Source organism: Camellia sinensis, chromosome 8, assembly GCF_055761805.1.
Source record: "Camellia sinensis isolate YWXY chromosome 8, ASM5576180v1, whole genome shotgun sequence".
NCBI classification, from domain to species: domain Eukaryota; kingdom Viridiplantae; phylum Streptophyta; class Magnoliopsida; order Ericales; family Theaceae; genus Camellia; species Camellia sinensis.
The window spans coordinates 102,558,902-102,581,332 of record NC_138968.1 but is presented as its reverse complement, the minus strand read 5'-3'; positions in this window follow the sequence as shown (position 1 = coordinate 102,581,332).

Here is a 22,431-nt window from a genome sequence, read left to right as displayed (position 1 = left end):
GTTATGCCCGGCTTCATGCATCGTCTTGCATTTTGGCCCTGCCCTCGGGCGCATATCTTTGTCTACTGCTTGTGTGCTTTGTCTAAGTCTTCGGCCTTGTCAAAAATGGATCGTGTCTGGGCTTTGACACTCACTCCTGTCATTCTTATGACTTTCGAGTTCTGTCAAAGAGGGGCAACTTTAGACACCCCATTTTTGACCGTCCTCAAGACTTGGCCGTCACCGTTTGAACACTAGGTGATCGTCCTTGTTTGTGTTCGTCTTGAGTTCCCGGAGGTCTCGGCTACGCGCCTTGCCTCAGGGTCTCTCGACTCGACCGTTTTGTGTCTGGTTTTCCACCAATCACTTGTGTTTTGCCTTTGAGGGGCAGGGAGTGGCTTGATGGCCATCCCCACACATCACCGGCCATGTCTTGAGGCCACTAGCTGTGTTTTGTTGCCATCGGCCAAATGTTTGGCCGGTCAGCACTCTGTTTGGTCGGCCGGCCACTAATTTTGGTCGATCGGCCACTTTTTCTGGCCGAGCCCTTTTCTTGAGAGGGTTTGAACCTTTTGAACCCTGCTTTAGCTTGTTGTGGAAGCGTGAACGCTTTGAACACTTAGTTCTAGCTTCTTAAGGAAGCTTGAACCTTTTGAACCTTTTGAACCCTTGGTTTTAGCTTCTTGAGGCGGCTTGAACCTTTTGGACCCTTGGTTTTAGCTTCTTGGGGAAGCTTGAACCTTTTGAACCTTTGCTCCAAGCTTCTCCAAGAAGCTTGAACCCTTCTAACTTCCAAGGGAAGCTTGCACCTTTTGCACCTTTTGCCCGAGGTTCTAAGAGAAACTTGACCCCTTTGCCTAGCTTCTCCAAGAAGCTTGGCCCTTTGGCTCCAAGCTTCTAAGAGAAGCTTGACACCCCTTGTTCACCCAAAAAAAAGCAGCTTGACCCCCTTGACCCTTTTGCCCAGCTTCCCTTAGAAGCTTCAAGCCTTCATCTTCTCTATAAATAGAGGGCCTCTCCTCCCATTTCAAGGGTTAGAAAATCTGATATATATCATATATATATCACTCTCTCTCTATATATCTCCCTCTCTCTCTACATTTGTGTGGCTTATAGGGTGCAAAAGGGTCTAGTTCTTGGCCATTTGAACTACACCGGGATATGTCCCTATGTTTCCCCCTCTTTGGTTAAGGGCATTTCGAATACGTTCCAATGCTTAAACCTTTCCGAAACACCAGGATACGTCCCTATGTTTCTTGCATGATCATAAGTTATGCTCGGCTTCGTGCATTGTCTTGCATTTTGCCCCTGCCCTCGGGCACATATCTTTGTCCGCTGCTTGTATGCTTTGTCTAAGTCTTCGGCCTTGTCAAAAATGGATCGTCTCTGGACTTTGACACTCACTCCCGTCATTCTTATGACTTTCGAGTTCTGTCAAAGAGGGGCAACGGTAGACACCGCATTTTTGACCGTTCTCAAGACTTGGGCGTCACCGTTTGAACAGTCGGTGATCGTCCTTGTTTGTGTTTGTCTTGAGTTCCCGGAGGTCTCGGCTGCGTGCCTTGCCTCAGGATCTCTCGACTCGACTGTTTTGTGTTTGGTTTTCCACCAAACACTTGTGTTTTGCCTTTGAGGGGCAGGGAGTGGCTTGATGGCCATACCCACACATCACCGGCCATGTGTTGAGGCCACCGGCTGTGTTTTGTTGCCATCGGCCAAATGTTTGGCCGGTCAGCACTCTGTTTGAGCACTCTGTTTGGTCGGCCGGCCGGTAATTTTGGTCGATCGGCCAGTTTTTCTGGTCGAGCCCTTTTCTTGAGAGGGTTTGAACCGTTTGAAGCCAGTTTTAGCTTCTTGTGGAAACGTGAACCCTTTGAAACCTTAGTTCTAGCTTCTTAAGGAAGCTTGAACCTTTTGAACCTTTTGAACCCTTGGTTCTAGCTTCTTGAGGAAGCTTGAGCCTTTTGGACCGTTGGTTTTAGCTTCTTGGGGAAGCTTGAACCTTTTGAACTTTTGCTCCAAGCTTCTGCAAGAAGCTTGAACCCTTCCAAGCTTCCAAGAGAAGCTTGCACCTTTTGCACTTTTCGCACGAGGTTCTAAGAGAAGCTTGACCCCTTTTGCCTAGCTTCCCTTAGAAGCTTCAAGCCTTCATCTTCTCTATAAATAGAGGGCCTCTCCTCCCATTTCAAGGGTTAGAAAATCTGATATATATCATACATATATCACTCTCTCTCTATATATCTCCCTCTCTCTCTACATTTGTGTAGGTTAGAGGATGCAAAAGTGTCTAGTTCTTGGCCATTTGAACTACACCGGGATATGTCCCTATGTTTCCCCCTCTTTGGTTAAGAGCATTTGGAATACGTTCCAATGCTTATACCTTTTCGAAACACCGGGATACGTCCCTATGTTTCTTGCATGATCATAAGTTATGCTCGGCTTCATGCATTGTCTTGCATTTTGCGCCTGCCCTCGGGCGCATATCTTTGTCTACTGCTTGTATGCTTTGTCTAAGTCTTCGGCCTTGTCAAAAATGGATCGTGTCTGGGCTTTGACACTCACTCCCATCATTCTTATGATTTTCGAGTTTTGTCAAAGAGGGGCAACTTTAGACACCCCAATTTTGACCGTCCTCAAGACTTGGCCGTCACCGTTTGAACACTCGGTGATCGTCCTTGTTTGTGTTCGTCTTGAGTTCCCGGAGGTCTCGGCTACGTGCCTTGCCTCAGGGTCTCTCGACTCGATTGTTTTGTGTTTGTTTTCCACCAATCACTTGTGTTTTGCCTTTGAGGGGCAGGGAGTGGCTTGATGGCCATCCCCACACATCACCGGCCATGTCTTGAGGCCACTAGCTGTGTTTTGTTGCCATCGGCCAAATGTTTGGCCAGTCAGCACTCTGTTTGGTCGGCCGGCCACTAATTTTGGTCGATCGGCCACTTTTTCTGGCCGAGCCCTTTTGTTGAGAGGGTTTGAACCGTTTGAAGCCTGTTTTAGCTTCTTGTGGAAGCGTGAACCCTTTGAACCCATAGTTCTAGTTTCTTAAGGAAGCTTGAACCTTTTGAACCTTTGGAACCCTTGGTTTTAGCTTCTTGAGGCGGCTTGAACCTTTTGGACCCTTGGTTTTAGCTTCTTGGGGAAGCTTGAACCTTTTGAACCTTTGCTCCAAGCTTCTCCAAGAAGCTTGAACCCTTCTAAGCTTCCAACAGAAGCTTGCACCTTTTGCACCTTTGGCCCGAGGTTCTAAGAGAAGCTTGACCCCTTTGCCTAGCTTCTCCAAGAAGCTTGGCCCTTTTGCTCCAAGCTTCTAAGAGAAGCTTGACCCCCCTTATTCACCCAAAAAAAAGAAGTTTGACCCCCTTGACCCTTTTGCCTAGCTTCCCTTAGAAGCTTCAAGCCTTCATCTTCTCTATAAAGAGAGGGCCTCTCCTCCCATTTCAAGGGTTAGAAAATCTGATATATATCATATATATATCACTCTCTCCCAATATATATCCCTCTCTCTCTACATTTGTGTGGGTTAGAGGGTGCAAAAGGGTCTAGTTCTTGGCCATTTGAATTGCACCAGGATATGTCCCTATGTTTCCCCCTCTTTGGTTAAGGGCATTTCGAATACGTTCCAATGCTTAAACCTTTCCGAAACACCGGGATACGTCCCTATGTTTCTTGCATGATCATAAGTTATGCTCGGCTTCGTGCATTGTCTTGCATTTTGCCCCTGCCCTCGGGCGCATATCTTTGTCCGCTGCTTGTATGCTTTGTCTATGTCTTCGGCCTTGTCAAAAATATGTCGTCTCTGGGCTTTGACAATCACTCCCGTTAACTTTCGAGTTCTGTCAAAGAGGGGCAACTGTAGACACCGCATTTTTGACCGTCCTCAAGACTTGGGCGTCACCGTTTGAACACTCGGTGATCGTCCTTGTTTGTGTTTGTCTTGAGTTCCCGGAGGTCTCGGCTGTGTGCCTTGCCTCAGGATCTCTCGACTCGACTGTTTTGGGTTTGGTTTTCCACCAAACACTTGTGTTTTGCCTTTGAGGGGCAGGGAGTGGCTTGATGGCATCCCCACACATCACAGGCCATGTCCCGAGGCCACCGGCTGTGTTTTGTTTCCATCGGCCAAATGTTTGGCCGATCGGCACTCTGTTTGGTCGGCTGGCCGCTGATTTTGGTCAATCAGACACTTTTTCTGGCCGAGCCCTTTTCTCAAGAGGGTTTGAGCCTTTTGAACCCCCATTTTAGCTTCTTGTGGAAACTTGAACCCTTTGAACCCTTTGAACCCTTAGGTCTAGCTTCTTAAGGAAGCTTGAACCTCTTGAACCCTTGGTTCTAGCTTCTTGGGGAAGCTTGAACCTTTTGGACCCTTGGTTTTAGCTTCTTGGGGAAGCTTGAACCTTTTGAACGTTTACTCCAAGCTCCTCCAAGAAGCTTGAACCCATCTAAGCTTCCAAGAGAAGCTTGCACATTTTGCACCTTTCGCACAAGGTTCTAACAGAAACTTGACCCTTTGCCTAGCTTCACCAAGGAGCTTGGCCCTTTTGCTCCAAGCTTCTAAGAGAAGCTTGACCCCCTTGACCCTTTTGCCTAGCTTCCCTTAGAAGCTTCAAGCCTTCATCTTCTCTATAAATAGAGGGCCTCTCCTCCCATTTCAAGGGTTAGAAAATCAGATATATATCATATATATATGACTCTCTCTCTATACATCTCCCTCTCTCTCTACACCGGGATATGTCCCTATGTTTCCCCCTCTTTGGTTAAGGGCATTTGGAATACGTTCCAATGCTTTTACCTTTCCAAAACACCGGGATACGTCCCTATGTTTCTTGCATGATCATAAGTTATGCTCGGCTTCGTGCATTGTCTTGCATTTTGCCCCTGCCCTCGGGCACATATCTTTGTCCGCTGCTTGTATGCTTTGTCTAAGTCTTCGGCCTTGTCAAAAATGGGTCGTCTCTAGGCTTTGACACTCACTCCCGTCATTCTTACGACTTTCCAGTTCTGTCAAAAAGGGGCAACTGTAGACACCGCATTTTTGACCGTCTTCAAGACTTGGGCGTCACCGATTGAACACTCGGTGATCGTCCTAGTTTGTGTTCGTCTTGAGTTCCCGGAGGTCTCGGCTGCGCGCCTTGCCTTAGGATCTCTCGACTCGACTGTTTTGTGTTTGGTTTTCCACCAAACACTTGTGTTTTGCCTTTGAGGGGCAGGGAGTGGCTTGATGGCCATCCCCACACATCACCGGCCATGTCCTGAGGCCACCGGCTGTGTTTTGTTTCCATCGGCCAAATGTTTGGCCGGTCGGCACTCTGTTTGGTCGACCGGCCACTGATTTTGGTCCATCGGCAACTTTTTCTGGACGAGCCCTTTTCTTGATAGGGTTTGAACATTTTGAACCCCTATTTTAGCTTCTTGTGGAAGCTTGAACCCTTTGAACCCTTAGCTCTAGCTTCTTGAGGAAGCTTGAACCTTTTGGACCCTTGGTTTTAGCTTCTTGGGGAAGCTTGAACCTTTTGAACCTTTGCTCCAAGCTTCTCCAAGAAGCTTGAACCCTTCTAAGCTTCCAAGAGAAGCTTGCACATTTCGCACCTTTTGCACAAGGTTCTAAGTGAAACTTGACCCCTTTGCCTAGCTTCTACAAGAAGCTTGGCCCTTTCGCTCCAAGCTTCTAAGAGAAGCTTGACCCCCTTGACCCTTTTGCCTAGCTTCCCTTGGAAGCTTCAAGCCTTCATCTTTTCTATAAATAGAGGGCCTCTCCTCTCATTTCAAGGGTTAGAAAATCTGGTATATATCATATATATATCACTCTCTCTCTATATATCTCCCTCTCTCTCTACATTTGTGTGGGTTAGAGGGTGCAAAAGGGTCTAGTTCTTGGCCATTTGAACTACACCGGGATATGTCCCTATGTTTCCCCCTCTTTGGTTAAGGGCATTTGGAATACGTTCCAATGCTTATACCTTTCCGAAACACCGGGATACGTCCCTATGTTTCTTGCATGATCATAAGTTATGCTCGACTTCGTGCATTGTCTTGCATTTTGCCCCTGCCCTCGGGCACATATCTTTGTCCGCTGCTTGTATGCTTTGTCTAAGTGTTCGGCCTTGTCAAAAATGGGTCGTCTCTGGGCTTTGACACTTGCTCCCGTCATTCTTATGACTTTCGAGTTCTGTCAAAGAGGGGCAACTGTAGACCCCGCATTTTTGACCGTCCTCAAGACTTGGGCGTCACCGTTTGAACACTCGGTGATCGTCCTTGTTTGTGTTTGTCTTGAGTTCCCGGAAGTCTCGGCGGCGCGCCTTGCCTTAGGATCTCTCGACTCGACTGTTTTGTGTTTGGTTTTCCACCAAACACTTGTGTTTTGCCTTTGAGGGGCAGGGAGTGGCTTGATGGCCATCCCCACACATCACCGGCCATGTCCTGAGGCCACCGGCTGTGTTTTGTTTCCATCGGCCAAATGTTTGGCTGGTCGGCACTCTGTTTGGTCGGCCGGCCACTGATTTTGGTCAATCGGCCACTTTTTCTGGCCGAGCCCTTTTCTTGAGAGGTTTTGAACCTTTTGAACCTTTATTTTAGCTTCTTGTGAAAGCTTGAACCCTTTGAACCCTTAGCTCTAGCTTCTTGAGAAAGCTTGAACCTTTTGAACCCTTGGTTCTTGCTTCTTGAGCAAGCTTGAACCTTTTGGACCCTTGGTTTTAGCTTCTTGGGAAAGCTTGAACCTTTTGAACTTTTGCTCCAAGCTTCTCCGAGAAGCTTGAACCCTTCTAAGCTTCCAAGAGAAGCTTGCACATTTTGCACATTTTGCACGAGGTTCTAAGAGAAGCTTGACGCCTCTGCCTAGCTTCTCCAAGAAGCTTGGCCCTTTTGCTCCAAGCTTCTAAGAGAAGCTTGACCCCCTTGACCCTTTTGCCTAGCTTCCCTTAGAAGCTTCAAGCCTTCATCTTCTCTATAAATAGAGGGCCTCTCCTCCCATTTCAAGGGTTAGAAAATCTGATATATATCATATATATATCACTCTCTCTCTATATATCTCCATCTCTCTCTACATTTGTGTGGGTTAGAGGGTGCAAAAGGGTCTAGTTCTTGGCCATTTGAACTACACCGGGTTACGTCCCTATGTTTCCCCCTCTTTGGTTAAGGGCATTTGGAATACGTTCCAATGCTTATACCTTTCCGAAACACCGGGATACGTCCCTATGTTTCTTGCATGATCATAAGTTATGTTCGGCTTCATGCATTGTCTTGCATTTTGCCCCTGCCCTCGGGCGCATATCTTTGTCCGCTGCTTGTATGCTTTGTCTAAGCCTTCGGCCTTGTCAAAAATGGGTCGTCTCTGGGCTTTGACACTCACTCCCGTTATTCTTATGACTTTCGAGTTCTGTCAAGGAGGGGCAACTGTAGACACCGCATTTTTGACCGTCCTCAAGACTTGGGCGTCACCGTTTGAACACTCGGTGATCGTCCTAGTTTGTGTTGGTCTTGAGTTCCCAGAGGTCTCGGCTGCGCGCCTTGCCTTAGGATCTCTCGACTCGACTGTTTTGTGTTTGGTTTTCCACCAAACACTTGTGTTTTGCCTTTGAGGGGCAGGGAGTGGCTTGATGGCCATCCCCACACATCACCGGCCATGTCCTGAGGCCACCGGCTGTGTTTTGTTTCCATCGGCCAAATGTTTGGCCGGTAGGCACTCTGTTTGGTCGGCCGGCCACTGATTTTGGTCAATCGGCCACTTTTTTTGGCCGAGCCCTTTTCTTGAGAGGGTTTGAACCTTTTGAACCCCAGTTTTAGCTTCTTGTGGAAACGTGAACCCTTTGAACCCTTAGCTCTAGCTTCTGGAGAAAGCTTTAACCGTTTGAACCTTTTGAACCCTTGGTTCTAGCTTCTTGAGGAAGCTTGAACCTTTTAGACCCTTTGTTTTAGCTTCTTAGAGAAGCTTCAACCTTTTGAACCTTTGCTCCAAGCTTCTCCAAGAAGCTTGAACCCTTCTAAGCTTCCAAGAGAAGCTTGCACATTTTGCACCTTTTGCACAAGGTTCTAAGAGAAGCTTGACGCCTTTGCCTAGCCTCTCCAAGAAGCTTGGCCCTTTTGCTCCAAGCTTCTAAGAGAAGTTTGACCCCCTTGACCCTTTTGCCTAGCTTCCCTTAGAAGCTTCAAGCGATCATCTTCTCGATAAATAGAGGGCCTCTCCTCCCATTTCAAGGGTTAGAAAATCTGATATATATCATATATATATCACTCTCTCTATATATCTCCCTCTCTCTCTACATTTGTGTGGGTTAGAGGGTGCAAAATGGTCTAGTTCTTGGCCATTTGAACTACACCGTGATATGTCCCTATGTTTCCCCCTCTTTGGCTAACGGCATTTGGAATACGTTCCAATGCTTATACCTTTCCGAAACACCGGGATACGTCCCTATGTTTCTTGCATGATCATAAGTTATGCTCGGCTTCGTGCATTGTCTTGCATTTTGCCCCTGCATCGGGCACATATCTTTGTCCGCTGCTTGTATGCTTTGTCTAAGTGTTCGGCCTTGTCAAAAATGGGTCGTCTCTGGGCTTTGACACTTGCTCCCGTCATTCTTATGACTTTCGAGTTCTGTCAAAGAGGGGCAACTGTAGACACCGCATTTTTGCCAGTCCTCAAGACTTGGGCGTCACCGTTTGAACACTCGGTGATCGTCCTTGTTTGTGTTGGTCTTGAGTTCCCGGAGGTCTCGGCTGCGCGCCTTGCCTCAGGATCTCTCGACTCGACTGTTTTGTGTTTGGTTTTCCACCAAACACTTGTGTTTTGCCTTTGAGGGGCAGGTAGTGGCTTGATGGCCATCCCCACACATCACCGGCCATGTCTTGAGGCCACGGGCTGTGTTTTGTTGCCATCGGCCAAATGTTTGGCCGGTCAGCACTCTGTTTGGTCGGCCGGCCACTAATTTTGGTCAATCGGCCACTTTTTCTGGCCGAGCCCTTTTCATGAGAGGGTTTGAACCTTTTGAACCCTGTTTTAGCGTCTTGTGGAAGCGTGAACCCTTTGAACCCTTAGTTCTAGCTTCTTAAGGAAGCTTGAACCTTTTGAACCTTTTGAACCCTTGGTTCTAGCATCTTGAGGAAGCTTGAACGTTTTGGACCCTTGGTTTTAGCTTCTTGGGGAAGTTTGAACCTTTTGAACCTTTGCTCCAAGCTTCTCCAAGAGGCTTGAACCCTTCTAAGCGTCCAAGAGAAGCTTGCACATTTTGCACCTTTTGCACGAGGTTCTAAGAGAAGCTTGACCCCTTTGCCTAGCTTCTCCAAGAAGCTTGGCCCTTTTGCTCCAAGCTTCTAAGAGAAGCTTCACCCCCCTTATTCACCCAAAAAAAAGAAGCTTGACCCCCTTGACCCTTTTGCCTAGCTTCCCTTAGAAGCTTCAAGCCTTCATCTTCTCTATAAATAGAGGGCCTCTCCGCCCATTTCAAGGGTTAGAAAATCTGATATATATCATACATATATCACTCTCTCTCTCTATATCTCCCTCTCTCTCTACATTTGTGTGGGTTAGAGGATGCAAAAGGGTCTAGTTCTTGGCCATTTGAACTACACCGGGATATGTCCCTATGTTTCCCCCTCTTTGGTTAAGAGCATTTGCAATACGTTCCAATGCTTATACCTTTCCTAAACACCGGGAACGTCCCTATGTTTCTTGCATGATCATAAGTTATGCTCGGCTTCGTGCATTGTCTTGCATTTTGCCCCTGCCCTTGGGCGCATATCTTTGTCTGCTGCTTGTAAGCTTTGTCTAAGTCTTCGGCCTTGTCAAAAATGGGTCGTCTCTAGGCTTTGACACTCACTCCCGTCATTCTTATGACTTTCGAGTTCTGTCAAAGAGGGGCAACTGTAGACACCCCATTTTTGACCGTCCTCTAGACTTGGCCGTAACCGTTTGAACACTCGGTGATCGTCCTTGTTTCTGTTCGTCTTGAGTTCCCGGAGGTCTCGGCCAGGCGCCTTGCCTCACGGTCTCTCGACTCGACTGTTTTGTGTTTGGTTTTCTACCAATCACTTGTGTTTTGCCTTTGAGGGGCAGGGAGTGGCTTGATGGCCATCCCCACACATCACCGGCCATGTCTTGAGGCCACCGGCTGTGTTTTGTTTCCATCGGCCAAATGTTTGGCCGATCGGCACCCTGTTTGGTCGGCAGGCCACTGATTTTGGTCAATCGGACACTTTTTCTGGCCGAGCCCTTTTCTTGAGAGGGTTTGAACCTTTTGAACCCCTATTTTAGCTTCTTGTGGAAGCTTGAACCCTTTTAATCCTTAGCTCTAGCTTCTTGACGAAGCTTGGACCTTTTGAACCCTTGGTTCTAGTTTCTTGAGGAAGCTTGAACCTTTTGGACCCTTGGTTTTAGCTTCTTGGGGAAGCTTGAACCTTTTGAACCTTTGCTCCAAGCTTCTCCAAGAAGCTTGAACCCTTCTAAGCTTCCAAGAGAAGCTTGCACCTTTTGCACCTTTTGCACGAGGTTCTAAGAGAAGCTTGACCCCTTTGCCTAGCTTCTCCAAGAAGCTTGGCCCTTTTGCTCCAAGCTTCTAAGAGAAGCTTGACCCCCCTTATTCACCCAAAAAAAAGAAGCTTGACCCCCTTGACCCTTTTGCCTAGCTTCCTTTAGAAGCTTCAAGCCTTCATCTTCTCCATAAATAGAGGGCCTCTCCTCCCATTTCAAGGGTTAGAAAATCTGATATATATGACACCTATATCACTCTCTCTCTATATCTCCCTGTCTCTCTACATTTGTGTGGGTTAGAGGGTGCAGAAGGGTCTAGTTCTTGGCCATTTGAACTACACCGGGATATGTCCCTATGTTTCCCCCTCTTTGGTTAAGAGCATTTGGAATACTTTCCAATGCTTATACCTTTCCGAAACACCGGGATACGTCCTTATGTTTCTTCCATGATCATAAGTTATGCTCGGCTTCATGCATTGTTTTGCATTTTGCCCCTGCCCTCGGGCGCATATCTTTGTCTGCTGCTTGTATGCTTTGTCTAAGTCTTCGGCCTTGTCAAAAATGGGTCGTCTCTGTGCTTTGACACTCACTCCCGTCATTCTTATGACTTTCGAGTTCTGTCAAAGAGGGGCAACTGTAGACATCGCATTTTTGACCGTCCTCAAGACTTAGGCGTCAACATTTGGACACTCGGTGATCGTCCTCGTTTGTGTTTGTCTTGAGTTCCCGGAGGTCTCGGCTGCGCGCCTTGCCTCAGGATCTCTCGACTCGACTGTTTTGTGTTTGGTTTTCCACCAAACACTTGTGTTTTGCCTTTGAGGGGCAGGGAGTGGCTTGATGGCCATCCCCACACATCGTCGGCCATGTCTTGAGGCCCCCAGCCGTGTTTTGTTGCCATCGGCCAAATGTTTGGCCGGTCAGCACTCTGTTTGGTCGGCCGGCCACCGATTTTGATCAATCGGACACTTTTTCTGGCCGAGCCCTTTTCTTATGAGGGTTTGAACCTTTTGAACCCCTGTTTTAGCATCTTGTGGAAGCTTGAACCCTTTGAACCCTTAGCTCTAGCTTCTTGAGGAAGCTTGAACCTTTTGAACCCTTGGTTCTAGCTTCTTGAGGAAGCTTGAACCTTTTGGACCCTTGGTTTTAGCTTCTTGGGGAAGCTTGAACCTTTGGAACCTTTGCTCCAAGCTTCTCCCAGAAGCTTGAACCCTTCTAAGCTTCCAAGAGAAGCTTGCACCTTTTGCACCTTTTGCACGAGGTTCTAAGAGAAGCTTGACCCCTTTGCCTAGCTTCTCCAAGAAGCTTGGCCCTTTTGCTCCAAGCTTCTAAGAGAAGCTTGACCCCCCTTATTCACCCAACAAAAAGAAGCTTGACCCCCTTGACCCTTTTGCCTAGCTTCCCTTAGAAGCTTAAGCCTTCATCTTCTCTATAAATAGAGGGGCTCTCCTCCCATTTCAAGGGTTAGAAAATCTGATACATATCATACATATATCACTCGCTCTCTCTATATCTCCCTCTCTCTCTACATTTGTGTGGGTTAGAGGATGCAAAAGGGTCTAGTTCTTGGCCATTTGAACTACACCGGGATATGTCCCTATGTTTCCCCTTCTTTGGTTAAGAGCATTTGGAATACGTTCCAATGCTTATACCTTTCCGACACACCGGGATACGTCCCCATGTTTCTTGCATGATCATAAGTTATGCTCGGTTTCGTGCATTGTCCTGCATTTTGCCCCTGCCCTCGGGCGCATATCTTTGTCTGCTGCTTGTATGCTTCGTCTAAGTCTTCGGCCTTGTCAAAAATGGGTCATCTCTGGGCTTTGACACTCACTCCCGTCATTCTTATGACTTTCGAGTTCTGTCAAAGAGGGGCAACTGTAGACACCCCATTTTTGACCGTCCTCAAGACTTGGCCGTAACCGTTTGAACACTCGGTGATCGTCCTTGTTTGTGTTCGTCTTGAGTTCCCGGAGGTCTCGGCCATGCGCCTTGCCTCAGGGTCTCTCGACTCGACTGTTTTGTGTTTGGTTTGCCACCAATCGCTTGTGTTTTGCCTTTGAGGGGCAGGGAGTGACTTGATGGCCATCCCCACACATCACCGGCCATGTCCTGAGGCCACCGGCTGTGTTTTATTTCCATCGGCCAAATGTTTGGCCGATCGGCACTCTGTTTGGTCGGCCGGCCACCGATTTTGATCAATCGGACACTTTTTCTGGCCGAGCCCTTTTCTTATGAGGGTTTGAACCTTTTGAACCCCTGTTTTAGCTTTTTGTGGAAGCTTGAACCCTTAGCTCTAGCTTCTTGAGGAAGCTTGAACCTTTTGAACCATTGGTTCTAGCTTCTTGAGGAAGCTTGAACCTTTTGGACCCTTGGTTTTAGCTTCTTGGGGAAGCTTGAACCTTTGGAACCTTTGCTCCAAGCTTCTCCCAGAAGCTTGAACCCTTCTAAGCTTCCAAGAGAAGCTTGCACCTTTTGCACCTTTTGCACGAGGTTCTAAGAGAAGCTTGACCCCTTTGCCTAGCTTCTCCAAGAAGGTTGGCCCTTTTGCTCCAAGCTTCTAAGAGAAGCTTGACCCCCCTTATTCACCCAAAAAAAAGAAGTTTGACCCCCTTGACCCTTTTGCCTAGCTTCCCTTAGAAGCTTAAGCCTTCATCTTCTCTATAAATAGAGGGGCTCTCCTCCCATTTCAAGGGTTAGAAAATCTGATATATATCATACATATATCACTCTCTCTCTCTATATCTCCCTTTCTCTCTACATTTGTGTGGGTTAGATGGTGCAGAAGGGTCTAGTTCTTGGCCATTTGAACTACACCGGGATATGTCCCTATGTTTCCCCCTCTTTGGTTAAGAGTATTTGGAATACGTTCCAATGCTTATACCTTTTCGAAGCATCGGGATACTGTAGACACCCCATTTTTGACCGACCTTAAGACTCAAACATCACCGATTGAGCGCTTGGTGATGTTGCATGTCGTGCTCGTTCAGAGGTTTCGGAGTCTTGGCCGCGGGCTTTGCCTCCGGACTTCTGGACTCTTTCATGCTTTGCCTCGGTTTGCGAACCAGGCTTTGTTTTCTTTGTTTCTTTACCGAAGGGAGGGAGAAGTCTCGTAGATCATCTCTCAGTGGCCGTAGGCTACGTTTTGTGGTCGTAGGCCATCTTGCCCGTTAGGAGTCCGGTTTCCAATTTTTCGGAGCCGTTGGCCATGTGCCTCGGTTCGGGACCTCTTAACCATCTCCGTTTGCTCCGGTTTCCGGCGTGCATCCTATTTTCTCCCTTTTGAGGGACATTGTGGTCCGAGAGACCAACTTCGTGGTCGAACACCACTCCCGGTGCCCAACGGTCAGTTTTCGGGGCCCCGGACTGCGCGTTTCGGCCCCCGAACCTTCGTTTTGCATCGGTTTGGGCTCATTTTTGGTGGAGACCTTATTTTCCCTGTTAGAAAGCTTGTAGGAGGGTGGGAGGCCAGCAATTTTGCTGAAAATCCAACTTCTTTTTGGTCAAAAGTGGTTCAGCATGAATCCGTGAAGGAGAAAAATCTGCGCGGCTTCACCGAAACGGGGGTAACTCTTTTCACAAGAGGAATTAAGATATGAGGCCACCACCATTGGAAAGATTACTTCCGGTTCACTCAAGAATCTCCCAAGTCCAAGTCCGGGGGGGAGAGATGTGGTTGGTTGAAGTCCGCTTGGACCGAATCTGCGCGGCTTCACGGAAAAGGGCATAACTTTTTCTACAGGAGGAATTTTAATGCAAGGTTTGCGCCATTGGAAAGCTAACTTCTGGGGCTTCATCCTCGGGGATGGACGGCCACTTTTTTCCCTTTGACCTAGCCGGCCGGCCACTTTTTCTGGCCGGCCGGCCACTTACCTGGTGGATGACTTTTTTTCACCTTTTAAACTGGCCGGCCATGTTCCTTGCAATACACACTTTACAGCTGTATAGTTGTATCCCCCAGAAAATATCTCAATCCGGGGGATATTTTGTGGGGAAAAACTTGCCTCCTTTTCCCCCACCTTTTGCCTCCCTTTGCTCCCTCCTTTTTGTCCATATAACCAGCTGCTAGCATTTGTATTAGGGGTTAGAAAAATTGGTCTTCAAGCTTGCATGGAAAAATCCTCCTCCATCTCTCTCATTTCCTTGAAAACCTCCAAGTCCAACACCACCATTTCTTCTACACCACCAACCCCCACCCTTCCATCCTCCATTCCAGAAGTTTGAAGGTGTTCCCCAAGGCCTGAGGAGCCACAAACTCAAGCCAAGAGTCAACCAAAGTCAAGCCTTCAAGGGTAAGTAGTATTTTTCCTTTTTTGAGCTTATTTTGGTATCTTTTCTTAGCCATACGTGCTTACTGATTTGAGCTCCGACCAAAACTGAAAAGGTTATTTTTTTGAGCTCATTTTCTTGTTTCATTAAGGGCTCAACCCTGTTTGAGCCCCCCATATTGCACTTGCTTCAATATCTTCCTTGAATGCTATTTTCTTGCATGCTTTGGCAGCCCATTATGCTTCCATTTTTGGGCATTTTACAGAACTAAAAATAGTCTTATTTTGAGCCCCTCTTCGACATTGAAGAAGGGCTCACCACTGTTTGGGACCTCCATATGCTACTTCATGTTATATCCCTCTTTGGTCCCCTTTTCTTGCATGTTTTGGTAGCCTATTATGCTCCGGTTTTTGGCCTTTTTACAGTACTAAAAATAGTCTTATTTTGGCCCATTGTTTATTATTCATTAAGGGTCTTTGGCCGTTTGTGGAATATTTTGTAGACTTTGTGTTATAGCCACTTTTGAGCCTCATTTTGCATTGCATTTCTAGCATGTTTGTATACTGTTTTGGGGTTTTTACAGTTCTGTAAAGTGGCTTATTTTGGGTCCCTCTTCAATGTTGTAGAAGGGAGTTTTTCATTTTGGGCTTTTCATATACCACTTGCCTCTTTGGCCACATTTTGGCCCATTTTCTTGCATAAGAGCTTAGCCATATCTATGTTTGTTTTTGGGGTTTTTACAGTTCTGTAAAGTGGCTTATTTTGGGTCCCTCTTCAATGTTGTAGAAGGGAGTTTTTCAGTTTCGGCTTTGCATATACCACTTGCCTCTTTGGCCACCTTTTGGCCCATTTTCTTGCATAAGAGCTTAGCCATATCTATGTTTGTTTTTGGGGTTTTTAAAGTTCTGTAAAGTGGCTTATTTTGGGCCCCTCTTCAATGTTGTTGAAGGGCCCCAACCTGTTTGGGGTCAGCAGCTGTGAGTTGCTTCATAATCTCATGTTTAGGGCCATTTTTGCATGCCATTGTTGCCCTACCTATGCTTGTTGTTTGGCCATGATTTGTACTGGTAAAATGCTTATTTTGGGGCTTCCTTGCTTCTGTATTTTCATTCCATGTACAAATTATGCATGCTTTGTATAGCTGTAGTTCACTCTATGTGCCTAATTTTGCATTTCGGGAGAGATTCCATGCATCGGGTGTACTTTCGCCTCATTTCGGGGCTATTTTCCCCCACATTTCATTACTAAAAATCCATTAGCATGTTTGCATGCCATTTTAGCCATATTGCATCGCGTATGCCATTGCCTCGATTTGCGTGCCCGTGTGCACGCATTTCGAGACACTTCACTTTCATCCATCGGCCTCTTATGTGAGTGCAGCTGAGGCTCTCTCATGTTAGTATAAGTCCATGTTGCATTCTATATGCCATTTTAGCCATATTGCATCGCGTATGCCATTGCCTCGGTTTGCGTGCCCGTGTGCACGCATTTCGAGGCACTTCACTTTCATCCATCGGCCTCTTATGTGAGTGCGGCTGAGGCTCTCTCATATTAGTATAAGTCCATGTTGCATTCTATATGCCATTTTTGCCATATTGCATTGCGTATGCCGTTTCCTCGGTTTGCGTGCCTGTGTGCACGCATTTCGAGGCGTCTCATTTTCATAGCATTGTGCATGTTAGGATTGTATATTAGTTGCATTTCATGCATGTCATGCATATTGCATCGTGTTCGGGATAGGAGTTAGCCCGGGCACGGAAAACGAGGTGCATTTCGTACTCCGAGTAACGGAATGTGTCCCAATTCCCCAGTCACCGACACTCCGGATTATCCATGATGGAGTTAGGTCTTGTTGTGTTTTCATGTGCATTCATTCCATATTGAATTGTGCAATTCGACTCCTCGGCCATCATGCCTCGGTATGCGTGATTGGTGGCACGAGGATCGAGGCATGCATATATTTGTGAAAATACATTGCTATGCCCCTTTCCTGCTCTCTGTTGCAGCAAAATGAAGAATCAGCAACTTTTCGGGACTTGGCACGCGTTTTAAGAATAACTGCTAAACAGAGACTAATTGGGGCATCCCGGTGGATTTCCGCACAAGGCAGCCCAGGCATACATCATTCATCAGAAGCAAGGCAGTCCCTGGCTTGCATGCCAGTTTTACAGTTTTCTTAGTTAATTCGTTAATTAATTAGGAATTTGTATATTATTTGGACTGTAATATTCTTTTATTCGGGACTGTATATTTATTCGGACCCTCTGCGCGAGGGCATAACTGTAATAAGTGTGCGTGTGTGTGATGTATGTCTTCCAACCCCACGTCTTTCTCCCTTTTATTTACCAGCTTATGATGGTTAGATCAGGGCATATTTCAATTAGCATAGAGTATGATAGCATGTTTGCATTCATTCATCTGTTTTGCATGCACCGGGCTCGGCGCATCATACTAACTGCATTGTATTTTCAAATTCCAAGTTGAATACATGTTAGCTGTAGCATTCCATGTGCCATGTTTAGAATAGCCGAGCCTGTTATAGTTGCATTTTTGCATGTGTTGTATTAGGCATTTCTGTACACTTAGGATCATGCATGATTTCTAATGTAATCTCTGTTTTGGCTTGGAGTACCCGGTGAGTTTTTATGCTTTAGCATCCTTGCATGCGTGTGAGTGATTGCCATGAATAGCATGCTTGCCATAAGGATATGTGCTTATGTGATATAACTGCCTGAATGCCTGTGGGTGAAGGTTGGGTTACTTGGATTGGAATAAATCATCAACTGTTTGTTTTAAGCCCACTAGATAGTGGCAAAACCATCTTTTCTAAGCCCACCTGCGGGTGGCAAAATCTGCGTTTTAAGCCTACTTGCGAGTAGCAAACCATCTTTCAAAAACAAACATGAAATGTTTTGTTCCAATTCAGGCGACCCAGTCTATACTTGTATGCTGTGCGCATCACATAGTAACCTAGGCTAATAACCGGAATAAGAACACACAATGTTTTCAAAAATAGATATCATGGTTAGTAGAGGCCGATCTTTGATCGGGCGAGCGGGGGTGCTCACGAAGTGACCTTCCCCAATTGTACCCAAGTTCCCGAGCCGAGGCAACTTTGGTGATGACGAACACGTGGCCTTTGGCACCGAGTCCGGGTTTCCTAAATTTCCCATTAAAAAATATTTAGGTGGCGACTCTGTATCTGGCAAAGCAGTCCATGTTTGGCACTTCTTTCAAAAAAATCTGTTTTTCTCAAAACGATTTGCCGGATTTGGACTCTTTGGTTCAGACTTAGAACCGTGACACAAATCGAGTCCGAGCTGTAGCGAGGTCCCCCGCGGGCTGGTTACAGTTTCTGGCGACTCTGCTGGGGATTTAGAGAACTTGACTCGAACTCATGATATCTGTTTTTGACTACACTTGTGTGTTTCTTTGCATTGCATTTGCATTGGTGCGCCTAGGACACCGTGTTTGCCATCTGCTATTCCTGAACGGTTTGCCGGAGGCTTGTCTTGTCAAGGCATGACCATAAGGCTGACCGGTTGTGGGCTCTGCCAGTATGGGAACACAAACCTCGATTTTACCGGGGCACCCTCTTTGACCATTCGACCTAGTGCATATTCGGATCCATAGTGACCATTCCAAACTAGGACAGGTTGCTTACCCGATCATAGGTTGTTTGAAACCGCTGCGTGCGTAGTGAAACCCTAGCTCCTGACAGAATAGGACAGGGAAACCTTACCCCAACATAGGGGTGTTTTGGCTCTCACTTGTCTGCTATGTGCTTTAGAGTGCGTCTCTACAGGAATGCATGTATCAGTTTGCAAGTCTGGGCATCAGTCATGCGGGCATTGCCATCAGTATCTGGGAATCAGTTTTACCGGAGGGTATCAGTTTGCAGGGGCGAAAATTTGGGCAGAATTCTGTAGAGAGCACACTCATTGAAATAGGCTCATATATGTTCAGGTGAAATCAGGCTGAGATGCTGCATGTTTCCCCTTTTGCTAGGTAGTCTTGGAACTATAGCTTCAGAAGGCTCCGATATCCCCCGGGTACATTGGATCCGTGTCGATAGACTTTGTCAGGTCGGAAATTCAGTTAAAGGGCAAATCAGTGTTCCTTCGCTAAGGTAAGGCAAAGGAGGGCCAGATAGGGTTCATTTTGTTCATCTGACCCGACAGTCACCAGTCACATCATCAGCAGACCCGTGATGGCACAGGGTTCAGAAGAATTTGTGGCCGTGATAGCAGCGCTAAATCAGGGAACTGCGATGCAGGACAAGACCAGTGCTGAAACGCAACGCCCATCTGGGGTATCTGTTTCGTATCCAGCTTCGGGACCCCAGCCGAACTTTGACCCACTTCTACCAGCTGAAGATTTGCAGGGTCTAGATCCCCGAGAAAGGTTGACTCAAGCTCGCGTTTCCACAACCCCGGTGCAGCCTACTGAGAGGCTTCCTCTTTCTGATGTTAATGAATTCAATCCGACTGCAGTGAAAATTGTGAACCTTGAGAAGCAATTCAAAAGGGCACAGGGCCTGAACTCCATTCACGACATTGAGGATTGGTCCACCAAGGTTTCCGTAAGGCTCCCAGCTGAGAGTACCAATGCTGGTGGTAGCACTATTTCCAAACCTGCTAAAGTCAACACAGTCGCCATAGCCGACCCTTTTGCCAAGGCCAGCCTACAAATAGCCAGCTCAGCCCGAGCTCAGGGTAGATTTTTCACCCCCCTCCATATGAGCCTAACCAGGGCATTCAAAGTTTTGATGGAAAGAGGGCACCTCAAACCCCTTAATCCTCAACCTTCGCCAAATCCACTCCCTGCCAGACATAACCCCAGCAAATACTATGTATATCATCAACAGCGCGGCCATGGCACCGATAGTTGCTACCGCCTTCGTCATGAGATCCAGAATCTCATTGACAACCGGACAATAGTTCCACCTCAAAACCCCAAGGACCAAGTACCTCATCCACATCTCAACCTCAGCCAAACACTGCCACCCACCTACAACCCCAGTATATACACCCCGACCCATATACTCAAACCCGAGATGTTTATCCCGGAAAGCATGGGCTTAAGCACGATGGATGCACTTGAACCCCAATCATCTCAAACCCGTGAGCCCATGACTTCTGAGCTGAAGAGAATGATCGAAGATCTTCAGAGAACTGTGATAGGTTTGGCCTCCGGGACATCGGCTCCGTCATCAACCACATCACATGCCAGGGAGTTCATGTCAAAAGGCTCCCCAATTTCAAAACGGGCTATATTTGAGGAATGCCAATCCCTTGGCAAAGTGGAGGCGAGTGGAAGGAACGAGGTAGGGGTGGACATGGATCCTCATGAACATCTTCTATTGGCTGTTGATGCTTTGAAAGCCGAGGGACTGAACAAAGAGCAAGTGTTCGCAGTCGTTGCAAAAACTGTGGACGACATTTTCGCCACTCAAGTTGGGGGCAGTTTGAATCAAGGGGCAAGCCGGGAGAAGGGTCGTTGTATCAGAAACGTTCCTTTCGGCTATAATCCTGCACTCGGAAAAGATCAGCAAACCAGGCCAGCACCTGCTAATCCCCCTGCTGGTGCGTCCAGCAAAAATCCACAAACCTTGAAGTACCAACCCCGACGTCGGAGGGTTTTCCATGCCCTCTATATGCCTTTGTCCAAAGCTCTCCAAATCCTTATTGGGCAAGGCCATCTCAAACCCCTTGAGCCTCGGCCTCTCCCGAACCCTCTTCCGGCTACACATGATGCTACCCAGTACTGCGCGTACCATCAGCAAACAGGCCATACTACCGACGACTGCTTTTGTCTGCGCCATGATGTACAAGATCTGTTTGACAACGGGGTCATCCCCGCACCAGGTCCTGCAAAGTCTATCGGCACTTGATCAGTGAATTTGTGGGGGGATAATGTAATCTGATCAGAGATTGAACCAGCTGCGGGTGGCACTTGATTTACTCTAGACGTGGGAATGGCACGCACTGTTCTGAGCAATGTGCAAATACCAGTTTTTGCGCTTTCTAACTTGGGTATTGGGTCAGTTTTGTTGTTTTGTTTTGAGTCTGTCTTTTTGTTTTGAGTCTGTCTCTTTTGTTTCGAGTCTGTCTTGTTGTATCGAGTCAGTCCTGTTGTATAGGAGTCGGGTGATTCCGGGGGGTGTTACCTCGGGCGTCACCATTTTGTTTTATGTCTGTCTTTTCGTTTTGTTTTGAGTCTGTTTCTGGCAGGGAGCCAGTTGTGTCGACAAATTTGAATGAAACAGCAATGGCTTTTCACGCTCTTGTGTTTGCCTCGGCCATGTGCCAATTGTGCCAGAAAGTTTGAATGAAACGGCAGTACTTTTCGCCTACTCTTCTGCACCCCAAAATCATTGCATTGACCTAAGTTTTTCAAAACTTTTTGAACACTGCGGTGAAAACGAAGAGGAAGGAATTCCTCGGGATTTGCAAAACTTTGATCATTTGAGAGAAAGAGAGGCGTGCCAAGCCCTTAATGAATGAAATCATGCTTGTTAGTGTGAGTACTGAGAAGGACCCTGGCTTGATCCAGACTGGTTTCACACTATCTTCAGCACCGAGCGATTTGTCGCTTTCTTGAAAACTTTCAAAAACAAAATGTTTTGCGCGGTCCTGCGAAGACCTGTGTGGAATCGCTCTTGAGATTGTGCATCCTAGGATCGCTCTCAGCCTCGAGACTCAATCCCTTTGCTTCTAAACCTTGGACCTTGGATTCAGAGTGTTCAACGGTCAACCGCGATATGAGGCCTGTGTGGCTAGATTTGAAGCAGCCCTCGAACAAGAGGCACCCAAAGTCAGGTCAAAAAGATCTGAAGATCAGAAGAAGCTTGCAAAGCTAGAACAGAAGTACCCCTCGAACTAGGGGCAAAGATATCAGACATGCTCGAAGAGCTGAAGATGAGTCATCTTGCAAATCAACAGCCACTCTCCTGGATACGGACAGCTTCGAAACCCTATAACCATTCGGCATGGACCAAGCTACACTTTTACCCTTGAGAGGCTCGCTGGGTCGAAAACCCGGAAGGGCGACCCAGGCAAAAGTTAGAGCAAGAAAAGAAGAAAAAGAGAAAAGAACAAAAAAAAAACAAAAAATAAAGATGCAAAGAAAAGAACAAAAAAAAAAAGAAAATCAAAAAAGAAATGAAAAGAAAAGAAAAGAACACAAAAATTAAAAGAAGAAGAACAAAGCTCGCAAGGTCGAAAACCCGCAACGGGCGCCTTGGCAAAAGTTAGAGCCTAAAAAGGAGAGGTTAATACCCGAGTGTACCTTAACCCCGAACTACGTAAGGCTTGATTCCCATCTTTGGGATACGTATGCAACTTCATTCTGAAGTCCAGCCGTAAAACAATTCGATTGTGTCCATGCGATGGTTTTGATCATCTTCGCTCTCTCTGTATCCGAGAGTTTGGTTGTGTCCGTCGCTCTGAGGACTGCCTACAATGCGCTGCGGTGCCATCCAAACAAGGGGCAACTTTCCGTTGCCATTCAATGCACCGCGGTGTCATTCAAACAAGGGGCAACTTTTCGTTGCCATTCAATGCGCTGCGGTGCTATGCAGACAAGGGGCAACTTTTCGTTGCCATTCAGAACACCGCAGTGTCATTTCAAACGAGGGGCAACTTTCCGTTGCCATGCAGTGCTATTCAGACAAAGGGCAATTTTCCATTGCTATGGATCCGAGGTTGTGCATCTCGAGAGTAGGTTCC